Here is a 13,674-nt window from a genome sequence, read left to right as displayed (position 1 = left end):
TCCATAGACATAAAAATGCAATTCATAGCCACTAATGAACAGCTATTCAAAGAAATGCACACATTGAAAATACTATATACGTTATCAGGAATGTGTAATGCAGAAGACTGCTTAATTTGCAAAAAATCTTGCTGGTCTTATTTGCGTGCTCTATTTTTTTCAGTTCCTATCTGCTGCTTCAGGAAGTGAAAAGAACCTCTAGGCAGAAGCCATTCAAACACTCTTTAAACCCTGTGCATATTTTTATCCAACATTCCAAGGCTGGATCACAAATGCTGATGCTGGCCAAGGAGTCACTGTAGAACAAGGTGGATGTGTGTGTGTGTGTAGGTGTCTGTGTGTGCACACGTGCGTGCTTTTGTCTTTTCAATCCTTCTTTATTACAGTGGTTATGAAGCTTTGAGGGATCAGTTATGGTTTGAACACCCATGTAGCCAGCTCGTTTTATTTTGTTATATTTCAAAAAGCAGTTGGAAAATTCTCCATCAAGGCTTAGAATGGTTAAATCTCAGGTTCAGAAGGGGCCCTTTCTCAGTGAGGGTGCTGGCAGAAAAGAGCATTCCCGTTTCCCATGCCTGGATGTACCTGAAGATTGTGTAGTGGCAAGATGATATAGAGGGATGCGGGCAGGGTTACAGGATCCAAAACGGGATGAGGAAGCACCCGAGGCTCACACTGGGGCTCGGACTACCCTGGCCTTGAAGGGAGAGAGCAGAAGATAGTTGTGGGCTCCCGGAGAGCTGGACCATGGAGGGAGGGGTAGTCCCCCCTCCCCGCCATCCCAGCCCCAGAGGAAGACAGACACTGCTGAAACCACAGCTGCTAAGCAGGAAAGGGCCTCCGTCTTCCCTTTCTCCCACTCTCCACCCCTTGGCAGTACCTCTCACTGGATGAACCCCATGGAAAGCCAGAGGCAGGGATGCTGTTGCTAAGGCTCAGCTCTTGGATAAACAGATCAGGGTAGAGAGGGACGGAGGTTGGAAGAGGGGAGCCCGAGAGCAAACAGACTAACCCAACAGCCCCTTAAGCCCTGCACGTCTGGTGGTTCTTAGACCTGTGCAGGGGGCAAAGTATACAGAGACCAGCTTATTCCTGGTACAATTCCTTCAGTCCAAACAACTGTAACTACATGCCTACCACATGCTAGGCCCTGCTAAAAGCAGGTCAATCCAGAAATACATAGAGCATCAACCCCTGTCCCACGAGAACCTGGAGCCTAAACTAGGATAGACTGGCAAGGAGATAACGCCTACATAACATGGCAAGCACAAACGGATGCCTGTTTGCAGTCATTTACTGTAGTGTTGTTCGTAAGACCAACAAATTAGAAATAAATTTTACATCAGTTAGGAATGGGTTAAATAAATGGGCTATCAATTTGGTGGAATCCTCTGTAGTTGTATGTTTATTTTAGTTTATTGTTTATTTATTTTAGTGTTTATTTTTTGAGACAGAGACAGAGCGTGAGTGGGAGAGGGGCAGAGAGAGAGGGAGACACAGAATCTGAAGCCGGCTCCAGGCTCTGAACTGTCAGCACAGAGCACAACGCAGGGCTCAAATTCATGAAACCTGAGATCATGACTTGAGCCAAAGTCAGATGCCTAACAGACAGAGCCACCTAGGTGCCCCTTGTTAAGACCACACTGCTTTTCTGAAGGACACAGGATGGGAACCACAGCTCTCATCCAACCCACAAGCTCTTGTGCCACCAAACCTGCTGCTGCAGGAAGGACCAACTGACCCCAGAGCAAACCTCCCACCCTCCACCACGTCCACATCGGAGTAGAGGGTTCCTGCATTTCCAGTTACAGCTTTAGGGGCATCTGGGCAGCTCAGTCAGTTATACGTTTGATCTTGATTTCAGCTCCGGTCATGATCTCATGGTTCACTGATAGCATGAAGCCGCTTGGGATTCTCTCTCTCCCTCTCTCTGCCCCTCCCCTGCTCATGCTTGCTTTCAAAATAAATAGACATTAAAGAAAAAAATAAGGTTACAGCTTTAGTTTCTTGTAACTGATTTCTTCCTCACTACTTATATGAGCTCAAGCAAGCACTTAGAACTCTGGTTTTCACATCTATAAAATGAGGGTCCTTATACCTGCCTTACCTATGTCACTAATACACAGGTATATTATATAGTGTATGTGAATGTGCTTTAAGAAAAATAAAGCATGAGGGGCACCTGGGTGGCTTAGTTAGCTGAGTGTCCAACTCTTGATCTCAGCTCAGGTCACCATCTCACGGTACGGGAGAGGGAGCCCCATGTTGGTCTCTGCATGCACAGCAAGGAGCCTACTTGGGATTCTCTCTCACCTCTCTCTCTGCCCCTACCCAGCTCATATTCTCTTGCTTTATCAAAATAAGTAAACTTTAAACATAAAAGAAAAAGCATGAAATAAACGTCATTTAAAAAAAATCCACTGATGACGGCCCTAGACATAAAACAGGTTAACGGAGCTCATGAGCCCTGCCTTACTCAGCGTTCACTAACAACCAAAAACAATAAACAAAATTCCCAATTTCTTTCCTTTTTATTCAGGGTGAGATCAATGCTCAATACATCATATATTTCCAGCAAAATAGATGGACTAATGGTACTTCATAAGACTGACACATTCTAAGGCTTATACCTAATTTTGATGTTAATTCAAGCAAAGAAGTTGAGCAAGCCTTTCACTTCTATGTAGTGGAAGGTAATTTAATCAGCAGCTTGAGAGAGAAAAGAAATAAGGAGGAAAGAAACACAGGTAGTAGAGTCCTAAAGTCATGGATTCAGTTCATAATGCAGACTTTCACTTGTTTTGTGCCCTGAGCCAGTGGCCTCATACCCACCGAACACTCCAAGGTGAATCAAGAAACAACACTACTTGACCATATTGTTTTCTCCTTTTCTTCCTCCCCCTGTCAATTCTGCACATGACGCAAGAACCTAAGTTAATGAAGACCAGTTTTCCAATCGCTTCCACTGAAAAACACATAAAGGAGCCCCATGCAACTTGCAAGTCACTGTCCAGGACAAATCATAAGCATTGCATCTACTGCCAGCTGTGTTCATCTTGAGAGAAGACCGCCAAAGTCACACATTTGTTTATCCTTTCAACAACTTATTAGCCTCCCCCTCCCCATTGACAAGGTACTACTGCTGAGGATATAGAGGTGGATGAAACAGGCATGGTCCCCACCCTCACAGATATCATGGCTAATAGGGGAAAAAAAGGAGTAAACCCACACAAATATAAAATTGCTATTGTGCAATGAAGACAAAGGAGGTCTGCATGAGGCAGTAATGGGGAAGGCCATTTTTATCGCAGGCGTCTTCACCGCAGGTTCTCTGGAGGTAGAGCCTGAAGAAAGGATGCTTGCACAAATCATGCACTGAGGGAGTGTGCTCAGGACAAACCTCTAAGAGACTGAGACCAGGTGGGGGGGAAATCTGGGCAATCTGGGGTTTCAGGAGAACTCTAGCCTCAGTCTGGTCTCTCCGAGAGCTATGGAGAATTAATTGCAAGACCAAATTTGTCCCCGCTCACAGGCAGCTGGGCTGAATGGTTTGACCCCACAACTGATGGTTAGTGAAGGTTGCTGTCTGGGGACAAATAACGGCCCAGGCATCTTCCAGCAAGACAGTGCTCACCAGCCACACTCGGGGCTCTGGAGGGAGGTGCAGGTGTGAGCAGTTAGCAGCCACACCTGCAGCCCCTAAGGGACGGGCGCACTACTTGGGTGCAGGTGATGTAGAGAGGGTGTTGAGAGCCTCTGGCACAGAGCGTCTGGGGAGGCTTCTCTGAAGACGTCGCTTCCGAGCTAAGACTTAATGGAGGTGAAGGAGTTAGCCAAACAAGAGATCCCAGGCTCCACAGACTACATATGTGTGAAGGAAAACAAAAGATCAACAGGTCTGGGAGAACTGTGGGAAAAGTCAGTCAAGATTATCTGGGGAAGAGCCTAGATCCTTTTGGGTTTTATCCTAAAGACAACAGGAAACTACTGAAGGGTTTTAAGAAGCCAAGGGACACAATCCTCACAGTTTTATTATCACTTGGGCCTGGCAGAGAACGTGTAGAAGGAAAGGGAGAGTGCTGGGAACCACGTGGAGGCTGCAGTGTTGGTGCCTTAGAGGACGGTGGAATGGGGAAAGAAAAAGATGGGGTTGGGATACAATGTGGAGGTAGAATCAACAGAATTTGGCAATGAATGGCCTGTGATGGGGAAAGTTTTGTATCTTGACTGGAGATAGAGGTAAGAGTTTTTATTTATACTATTTCCCCTCTTTTTGTCTATAATTTGCAAAACACAGACTTAGGGCCTGGTGTTAAGGGTGCTTTTTTTCCTCCTATTTGTGTCAGTTGGTAAGGCATACTGAAAAAAGCTGACAGTGATGGAGGAGAACAAAACAGCCACCTTGAACAGCCAGCCGAGCCCCTGGAGGTTAAGTGGCGTGTTCACTTAACATTGCTGCAAAACAAACACACCAACGCGGTGCTTCTATCACGAGTGTGTTATCTCGGCTTCTGTGGGTGAGAAGCTGAGCTGGCTCACCTGAGCTCTCTAGTCCAGGGTCTCCCGAGGCTCTGTCCGCAGTGCCAAGGCTGGGTCTCATTGTGAGGTTCGGGGCTTCTTCCAAGTCTCCGCCGTTGTTAGAATACTTCTTTTCCTTGGCACTGTAGACCTTTTGGTGGCTTGCTGCTTCTGAGCCTGCCGGAGAAGTTCTCACTTCTAGACTCTTTAAAAGGGCTCACCTGAGTAGGTAAAGTCCACCCAGGACTATTTGATTAACTTAAACTCAACTGAGGAGGTACTTTAATTCCTCATGAAAGATCCTTTCACTGTGGCCATCTGAGAAAACCTAATCACAGGAATGAGATCCCATGGGGAAGGGATTATACCAGCGCTTGGGTTATTAGGGGTCATCTTAGAATTCCACCTACCACAAACTGAAACTGAAAAGAGATCAATTACAAAAGAAGAAGATTGGTTAAGTTTCATTGCAGCTTATGGATTTGTAGGAATTTTTTAAAACTACCTTTATCATTACCTTTCTACTTTAGGATCTCTACCCAAATTTGGTGAAATCAGCCAGGGGTAAGAAGGGAGGGGTGCATACAGGAGATTCAGGTAGATAGGTCATCAAACCGACTTGACCATCTTCTCTTCCTGGAAATCTAAGTTAACTGACAAATCATCTTCCCTACAGCTTCTGAATCTATGCTTTTCTCAGATACCAGAAAACCAAGCAAATGCAAATAGATTCAGTCTACTCTTGTAAGAATCTTATACCCATATCTAAAGAAGAGCATCTTGGGACCCAGGTGATTTTGATATTTGGTATTCCTACAAATTTGTTTTGAGATATTTATTGAATCTCTTCTCACATTAAAGTAGAATCTAGACTCTGTCTTCCTCTCTCCCTCTTTACCAATTCCTTTGGAGTCTTCTCTTGAAGATTTAGCGAGTTTAAGTCTATCCTAAGGGTACCATTGGAGACATCTAGAGCAAAACATTTGTCTAGAAGTTACCATTGGTCTCCATTAAGGGAAACACAGAGTTTCTAGGAAGGTCTGTGTGAAGTGGATGGAAACCAGGGGCAGAAACAGTCAGCATACATCAGTCCCGTGCGAATCAAGGAGCACAAGATGGATGAACAAAGAGAACAAAATGAGGAGGCAGATTCATGATTTTAAGGATCCCAGAGAGACCCCTAGGTGTGGGAAAATCCTCACAACTTGGGGTCATCTAGGCCAATGAAGGAGAATCATTCAGAAAATCAGATTTTGTGAGTGTCAAAACTGCCGGACTTAGAGATATGGCTGCCTGCGTGGGATAAGTGGGAGTTCAGAATTTTCAGAAACTACTTTTCTTCTCCATGCTTGATTATCATTGCTTCCTAGCTAATAAGCACTAACCAGAAGACTGAAGGATGTATAGTTGTTTGTGTACAGTGCCCTCCATTTTCTTCTGCCTCTGTCCTCAAGGACAACTCAGCTAACCTGTAAGCATTACATGCACAGGCGCATGCTCACTCAAACGCACAAACATTCGGAACATAGAAAAGTGCACAAGAAGGACTTTGACAATAGATATGTGAGGGCTATGAGCCACATTCCCAGGGACTGATTGTGGCCTCAATTCCCATGGTGATTATATATTCAACTCAGGGCCTACTTCTCATTCACTATAGCCTCATTAAGAGGCAGGAGACAAAAAGAAATAAAGCTGAAACACTTCAATGAGTCCAAACTGGACACAAAGGCTGTCAGCGCCACAGCCAGATGCAGGGAGCCACTCAAACTGTCACATTACACATCTCATAGCACACTAATTCCTCCCTCGTCACCGGGGAGCCATTGTAGAAAAGGCCAGATTGGGAAAGCTTCGTGAAACATGCAAAGATTTTTTTTTGCTCCAATTCATTTGCAGCTCCTTTTATTACTTTATTAGTTATGGCCAGATGAACAATTCTGAATTTCTCTTCCCATTTCAATTTGTAAAAGAAACCCTGTGGCTGGTGTGTGCGCATGTGTGTGACTGATACATGATCAATAAACAGAAAGCAGTAGTCTTCCCACACTGTTCCTCTTGCATTAAAAAAAATTCTTTTGGAAATAAAACTTTACTCTTTTTTTTAATTCACCCTTTTATTTTGAGATGATTATAGATTCACATTCAGTTTTAAGAAATAATACAGGAATGTCTGGGTGGCTCAGTCAGTAAAGCATCCAACTCTTGATTTTGGCTCAGGTCATGATCGCACGGTTTGTGAGATCGGACTCTGGGCCTTCAGCACGGGGCCTGATTTAGATATTCTCGCTGCTGATGGAGATTCTCTCCTCCCTCTCTCTCTCTCTCTACCCTCCCCCAGCTCACGCTTGCTCTCTCTCAAAATAAATGGACATTTTAAAAAAAGAATGTTATATAAATGGAATCAAATAGTATAGAACTTTTAAGATGGGCATACTTTTTCTGAGGTCTGTGCATGTCGTTACATTTACTAAGAGTTCATTTCTTTTTGGTACTAATATTCAATAGTACAGACGTACTTCTGTTTAACCATTTAGTTATTTAACCATTTACTTGTTGAAGGACATCTGGGTTGTTTCCAGTTTGGGGCTATCACGAGTAAGGCTGCTATTAAAAACCATGTATCTGTGGGGCGCCTGGGTGGCTCAGTCAGTTAGGCCTCCGACTCGGGCTCATATCAGATCTCACGTTCGTGGGTTCGAGCCCTGCATCAGGCTCTGTGCCGACAGCCAGCTCAGAGCCTGGAGCCTGCTTCTGGTTCTGTGTCTCCTTCTCTCTCTGCCCCTCCTCCTCTCATGCGTTGTCTCTCTCTGTATTAAAAATAAATAAAAAAAATTAAAAAAAAACATAAAAAAACATTAAAAAAAACCCATGTATTTGTTTTCATCTCCCTGGGATAAAATGCCCAAGATTGCAATTGCTGGGTTGTAGGGTAAGCATATATTTACTTTTATTTTAAAAAAATCCACCAAGCTATTTGCCATAGAGACTATACCACTCTTGAATTTTACATTTCCACCAGCAATGTATGGAAATCTTGTTTCTCTGCATCCTCACCAAATAGGGTGTGATGCTAGTTTTCACTTCAGCCTTTCTACTACATGTGTAGTGACATGTCATGGTTTTAATTTACCTTTCTCCAGTGGTTAATGATGTTGACCTTTTCATGTGGTTTTTTTTGCCATCTGTATTTCATCTTCATTGAAGTATTTATTCATGTCTCTTGCCCATTTTTTGTTTTGTTTTTGTTTTTTACTATTTTGAGAGTCACTTGTATATTACAGACACCAGTTGTTTGTTGCATTTCTGGCTTACAAATGTTTCCTCTATATCTTGTCTTTCTATCCTCTATCAGTGTCCTTTATAGAGAAAAATTTTTTATTTTTGATGAAGTTCAATTTATGCCTTTTTCCTTTTATAGATTATGCTTCTGGTGTTAGGTCTACAATCTCTTTCTCTAGCCTTCCATCCCAAAGATTTTATCCTATGTATTTTTCTACAAAATATATAGTTTTACATTTAAGTCTATGACTCATTTTGAATTAATTTTTACAGAGAGTGTGAGGCTTAGGCCTAGGAATATCCAATTGCTTCAGAACCATTTGTGGGAAAGGCTATCTTTTGACCACTGAATTACTTATGTGTCTATGCAAAAAATTAGTTGGGTAGATGGGTGTGGGTCTGTTTCCAGCATGAGATACTCACAAAAGACAAAGATAAAAATGACAACATTTCAGGAAATTAGAGAGATGCCAATAAATATGGAAGACAAAGTAATTCAGCATAGGGATGACTTTTACCCCTGAATGAAGAACCCACTGAATAAAATGCCAGGTATATTTAAAGAGAATTTTCCTAAAATGAGGGAAGAACTAAGTCCACAGGTTGAAAGAACATATTGTGTTTCCTGAAATTTTGATAAAAACCACTCAACCCAAAAATACTCAACACTAAGACATACCCTCATTCAGTTGTTAAGCTTTAAGAATAAAATACTTTTTTTAGGTATTCAAACAGACAAAGCAAGCCATATCTAAGGGTGGTAAAAAATCTGGTTAGTCTCAGACTTCTCCAAGATAATATTCAGCTCAAGAAAATAGGGAAGCTATGTGCATAAAAGTCTGAGAAAATGAAAATGTGACCCAAGAATATTAGGCCCAGATAAATTATTCAAGTATAAAGGCAAAAGTGGACATTTTCACACATAAAAGAATGAAAGGAGCAGGACATCCATGATGAAACTTTCAAGACAACCAAAATAGTAGCAACTGGGGCACCTGGGTGGCTCAGTTCGTTAAGCCTCCAACTCTTGATTTCAGCTCAGGTCATGATCACAGGGTCATGAGACTGAGCCCCGCGTTGGACTGTGAGTTGTCAGTGAACAGATTGCTGCGTGGGCTTGGGATTCTCTTTCCCTCTCTCTCTGCCCTTTCCCTGTTCATGTGTAGATACAGGCACATACTCTTTCTCAAAAAAAAGAATTAAATACTGACAATAATACTATGAAATAATTTCTCATTCTAATACAATATAATAAATATGAACTGTTCATTTCTCCTAATACTGATTAACATACATGTAAAACTTGCTATCAGTCTAGTTTCTGGCTTATTCAAATGGGGTAATTTGAAAAGAGTTTACAAATGTAGGGGCCAGGGTTTAGGAAAGTCAACAATGGGAAATGCAACATTCCAGAACTGGCAATAGCAGAGATCTGTCCTCAGTAGAAGAGGAAGGAAAGGCCACTAGAACACAGAGGACAACTATACAAGAGGCCGTGCCCTTGGCAGAGATGCTTCATCCCAGGGAAGAGGCTGAGGGATGAAGGCACTCACCTCACTTCCACAGGCTTGCGTATCCTGCTGTGACTCTCCTTGGCTAGACCCAGCTAAAACCCTGAGGAATCAAGTAATCTGCAGGTCAGCTCCCTAAAGCACAGAATAGAGTGGGGAAGGGTAGGGAGTGAGGACAAAGGGAAAATACCCAGAAATGCTGATAACCATAGCATTTGTTGTATTATCCCATTCTTTTAAAGATTATTGAGTATTCAGTCACCACAGCTAGGTATTATTGATCCAGTCTTCTTTCTATCCGTCCATCCTACCTTTGTAGTTACATATACACATTAAAAAGGTATCTGGAATGTTATCCTAATGTTAATGGTGATAATTTTTGAATAGTAGGATTTGGGGTATTAAAAAATTGAGATATAACTTATATACTATCAAATTTATCCTTTTAAAACGTAATACTCAAAGGATTTTATTATATTCATAAGGTCATACGACCATCACCACTATTTCCAGAAAATGCTCATCACCCCTAACGAAACCCTTAACCATTAGCAGTCATTCCCTGTTCTTCCCCGACCTCAGTCCCTAGTGAACACTAATCTACTTTCTATTTCTTTGGATTCCCTACTCTGGATGTTTCATATAAATGGAGCACATGCTGCGTGGCCTTTCGTGGCTCGCTTTGCTCATAGCATAACGTTCTCAAAAATCCCTATTGTGACATGTATCAGCACTTCATTTTTTTAAAGTAAGCTCTGTGCCCAATATGGGGCTTGAACTCACACCCTGATCTAAAGAGTCACGTGCTCTTCTGACTGAGCCGGCCAGGCGCCCCAATACTTCATTTCTTTTTGTCACCAAACAATATTCCACTGTATAGATATGCCACATTTTGTTTATCCATTCATCCAGTTAATGGACATTAGTATCATTTTCAGTTTTAGGCTACTATGAATAATGCCATTCTGAACATTTCTGTATAATTTTTTGTGTGGACCCATGTTGTAATTTCTGGGATATATACCTAGCAGTGGAGTCGCTGAGTCAAATGGTTATTGGCCGTTTTGACTTTTTGAAGAACCAATCAGCTGTTTTCCTCAAAGTCGTACCATTTTCCATTCCCACAGGCAGTGTTGACGGGTGTAATCTCCCCATATCCTCATCAACGCTTGCTGCTGTCTTTTTCATTTTAGCCATCCTGGTGTGTGTGAAGTAGTTAGCTTTGACTTACGTTTTCCAGATGTTGAACATCTTCATGTGCTCATTGGCTGTTTGTATATCTGTTTGGGGGGGAAATATCTGTTCAAATCCTTTGTCCAATTTTTGGTAATGGAGTCATTGAGATAGAATTTCACATGCCATATAATTCACCCACTTAAAGTACCCAGTTGAATGGTTTTTGTGTATTCGTAAGTTGTGCCACTGTCACCACTAGTCCCAGAATATTTTCATCACCTCAAAAAAGAAACCCCCTACTCAGCCACCAACCTCCAATCCTCCCAATAACCCCAACCCTAGACAACCACTAATGTACTTTGTTTCTCTATACATTTCTCTATAGGCGTTTTGTGTAAATGGGGTCATGGAATATGTGGTCTCTCATATAATCATTGAATATACTGGCTGCTTTCACTTAACATAATGTTTTCAAGGTTCATCCATGCGGAAGCCTGTACCAGTCCTTCATTCATTTTACTGCTGAACAATATTCTGTCGTATGGATAAACCACTTTTTATTTATTATTTTATCAATGGTAGAGCATGTGGGTTGTTTCCACCTTTCAGGCATGATGACTTATTCTGCTATGGGTATTAGTATCAAGTGGACATGATTTCATTTCTCTTGGGCATATACCTTGGAGTAGAATCGGTGGGCTAAGTGGTAGCTCTATGTTTAACTTTTTGAGGAGCTAGTAGATTGTTTTCCAAAGTGGTCATACCATTTTACATTCCCGTCAGCAATGCAGGAGGGTTCTAATTTCTCCACATCGCTACCAACTCTTTTTATTGTCTCTTATTTAAGCCATCCTAGTGGAGGTAAAGTGGTATATCCTTGGGGTTTTGACTTTGACTTTGATTTTTGAGGGATAATAGGGGTAGTGAAGAAAAGACATGCAGCAGAAGTGGTCATTGGAGAGCCTGAGTAGTGCAAGCACCAAGTGCCTAGTGGGGACAGGTGCCCTTGACTTCCTGGTCTTTCTTTGGATCCTGCTCACTTTCAGAGCTTGCTTTTCCAGTCACTCCATTGATTCTGTGTAGCAGAAAAGTTTTTAACTTGATGAAGTCCAATTTATGTTTTTTCCTTGATTGCTTACACTGTAGGTGGTATACCAAAAAAAAAAATCAATGCCAAATCTGAGGTCATGAAGATTTATATGTCTGTTTTCCCCAAGAGTTTTATAGTTTTGGCTTTTTGATTTACATCTTTGATCCATTTTGAGTTAATTTTTATATATGGTATGAAGTAGGAGATCCAACTTCATTCTGCATGTGGGTGTCTAATTGACTCAGCATTATTTGCTGAAAGGACTATTCTTTCTCTTTTGAGTTGTTTGGGCACCCTTGTCAAAAATAAATTTCCCATAAACATGAAGGTTTATTCCTAGATTCCCAATTCTGTCCCCACTGTCTATTCTTATGCTAATACCACACCACTTGATTACTGTTGCTTTGTAGTACATTTTAAAACTTGGATGTGGGGTGCCTGGGTGGCTCAGTCAGTTGAGCGTCCAACTTTGGCTCAGGTATGATCTCACAGTTTGTGGGTTCTGTGCTGCCAGCTCAGAGCCTGGAGCCTGCTTCGGATTCTCTGTCTCCCTCTCTCTCTCTGACCCTACCCTGCTCACGCCATCTCTGTCTCTCAAAAATAAATAAAAACCAAAACAAACAAACAAAGACTTGGATGTGCGTGAATCCTTTAACTTCATTCCTTTTTTTTTCAAGATTGTTTTGGCTAACTAGGGTCCTTTGAATTTTCATAAGAATTTGAGGATCAGCTTGTAAAATTACACAAAGAATCTAGCTGAGATTCTGATAAGGATCACTCTGAATCTATAGATCTACTTGGGGGAATACTGCCAACTTCACAATATTAAGTCTTCTGATACACAAATATGTCTTTTCTTTATATAGATCCTCTTTAATTTCTTTCAATAATGTTTTATAGTTTTCAGAGTATACGTTTATAGTCCTTTGCTAACATTCCCCCCTAAGTATTATATTCCTTGTCTTTTTTAAAAATGGAATTATTGGGGCAGCTAGGTGGCTCAGTTGGAGCGTCTGACTCTTGATTTCAGCTCAGATCATGGTCGCAGGGTTCTGGGATCAAGCCCTGTACTGGGCTCCACTCTGGGCAGGGACCCTTCTTGGGATTGTCTCTCTCTCCTTCTGCTCCTCTTCCTGGCTTGCATGTGCCCTCTTTCTCTCTTTCTCTGTGCGTGCACTCTCTCTTAAATAAATAATATATTGTTTTCTTAATTTCATTTTAAGATCACTTTACTTTGTTTTTGAAAGATCACTTCACTAGATACAGAATTCTTGGCCCAATCTTTTCCTGTCAGCACTTTGAGTATGTTAAATCACTGCCTTCTGGCCTCTGTGGTTTCTGATGGGAAATCAGACACTAATCTTATTGAAGATCAAGTATATGTGATTAAAATCCTCTTCTTTTGCTGCTTTTGAGATATCCTTTGTCTTTCTAGGTATGGGTCTCTTTGAGTTTATCTTACTTAGAATTTGTTGGGCTGTTTGGACACATAGATCACGGATTTTCATCAAACAGTATAAAACCTTTGATTTCTTCAAAGGTTCTTTCTGCCCCTTTCTCTCTGTCCTCTCTCTGGAACTCTCAGTATGTGTATATTGGTATAGCTGAGGGTATCCAACAGGATTTTGAGACATTATTCTTTTTTTTTTTTTTTTTAAAGATTGGGAAGGAAAAAGGTACAGAACATACCTTGTTAGGTAGAAAGCAGCAAGTAGGCAGTCTCAAAATGTTAATATATATGCCTGCATTCAATTCTAACAAATAAGACTTATTTTCCATCATTTATAATACAGTAGTTACAATGACACTCCAAACAGAAAAGCAAAGTAAAAAATCAAAACCCCAACTATGTTTCGTGTAATTAGACTTACACAGAAATTAGAAGGTTAAGTAACAACTAATCACCTAATTTCACAGCTATCTGAAGTGGCAATCGTTATATAGCAGCTTATCTATGATACATTCAAGATAAATGATACAATATATTACTTGTTCATAAGCTACAACACAGCCTGCTTAATACCTTTCCTTAAATTCCACCTCTATACTACAATATGCTTGAGGTCCATGCAAAAAAGTAGCTACCTTTTATGTAGG

General features: G+C 41.3%; 1 long non-coding RNA gene across 1 annotated transcript in view; it reads right to left on the bottom strand.

The window, feature by feature from the left end:
• Nucleotides 1-7,301: 7,301 nt before the first annotated feature.
• LOC115306426 overlaps nt 7,302-13,674 on the bottom strand; it is a 10,473-nt gene continuing 4,100 nt past the window's right edge. The window contains exons 2-4 of the long non-coding RNA XR_003915334.1: nt 10,336-10,591; nt 9,354-9,446; nt 7,302-7,328 (exon numbers count right to left, since the gene is read on the bottom strand). This is a non-coding gene — a long non-coding RNA (uncharacterized LOC115306426). The remainder of the gene's footprint in view (nt 7,329-9,353; nt 9,447-10,335; nt 10,592-13,674) is intronic.

This window comes from Suricata suricatta, chromosome 2, assembly GCF_006229205.1.
Source record: "Suricata suricatta isolate VVHF042 chromosome 2, meerkat_22Aug2017_6uvM2_HiC, whole genome shotgun sequence".
Taxonomy (NCBI): Eukaryota; Metazoa; Chordata; class Mammalia; order Carnivora; family Herpestidae; genus Suricata; species Suricata suricatta.
This window is presented reverse-complemented; position numbering and strand designations above follow the sequence as displayed.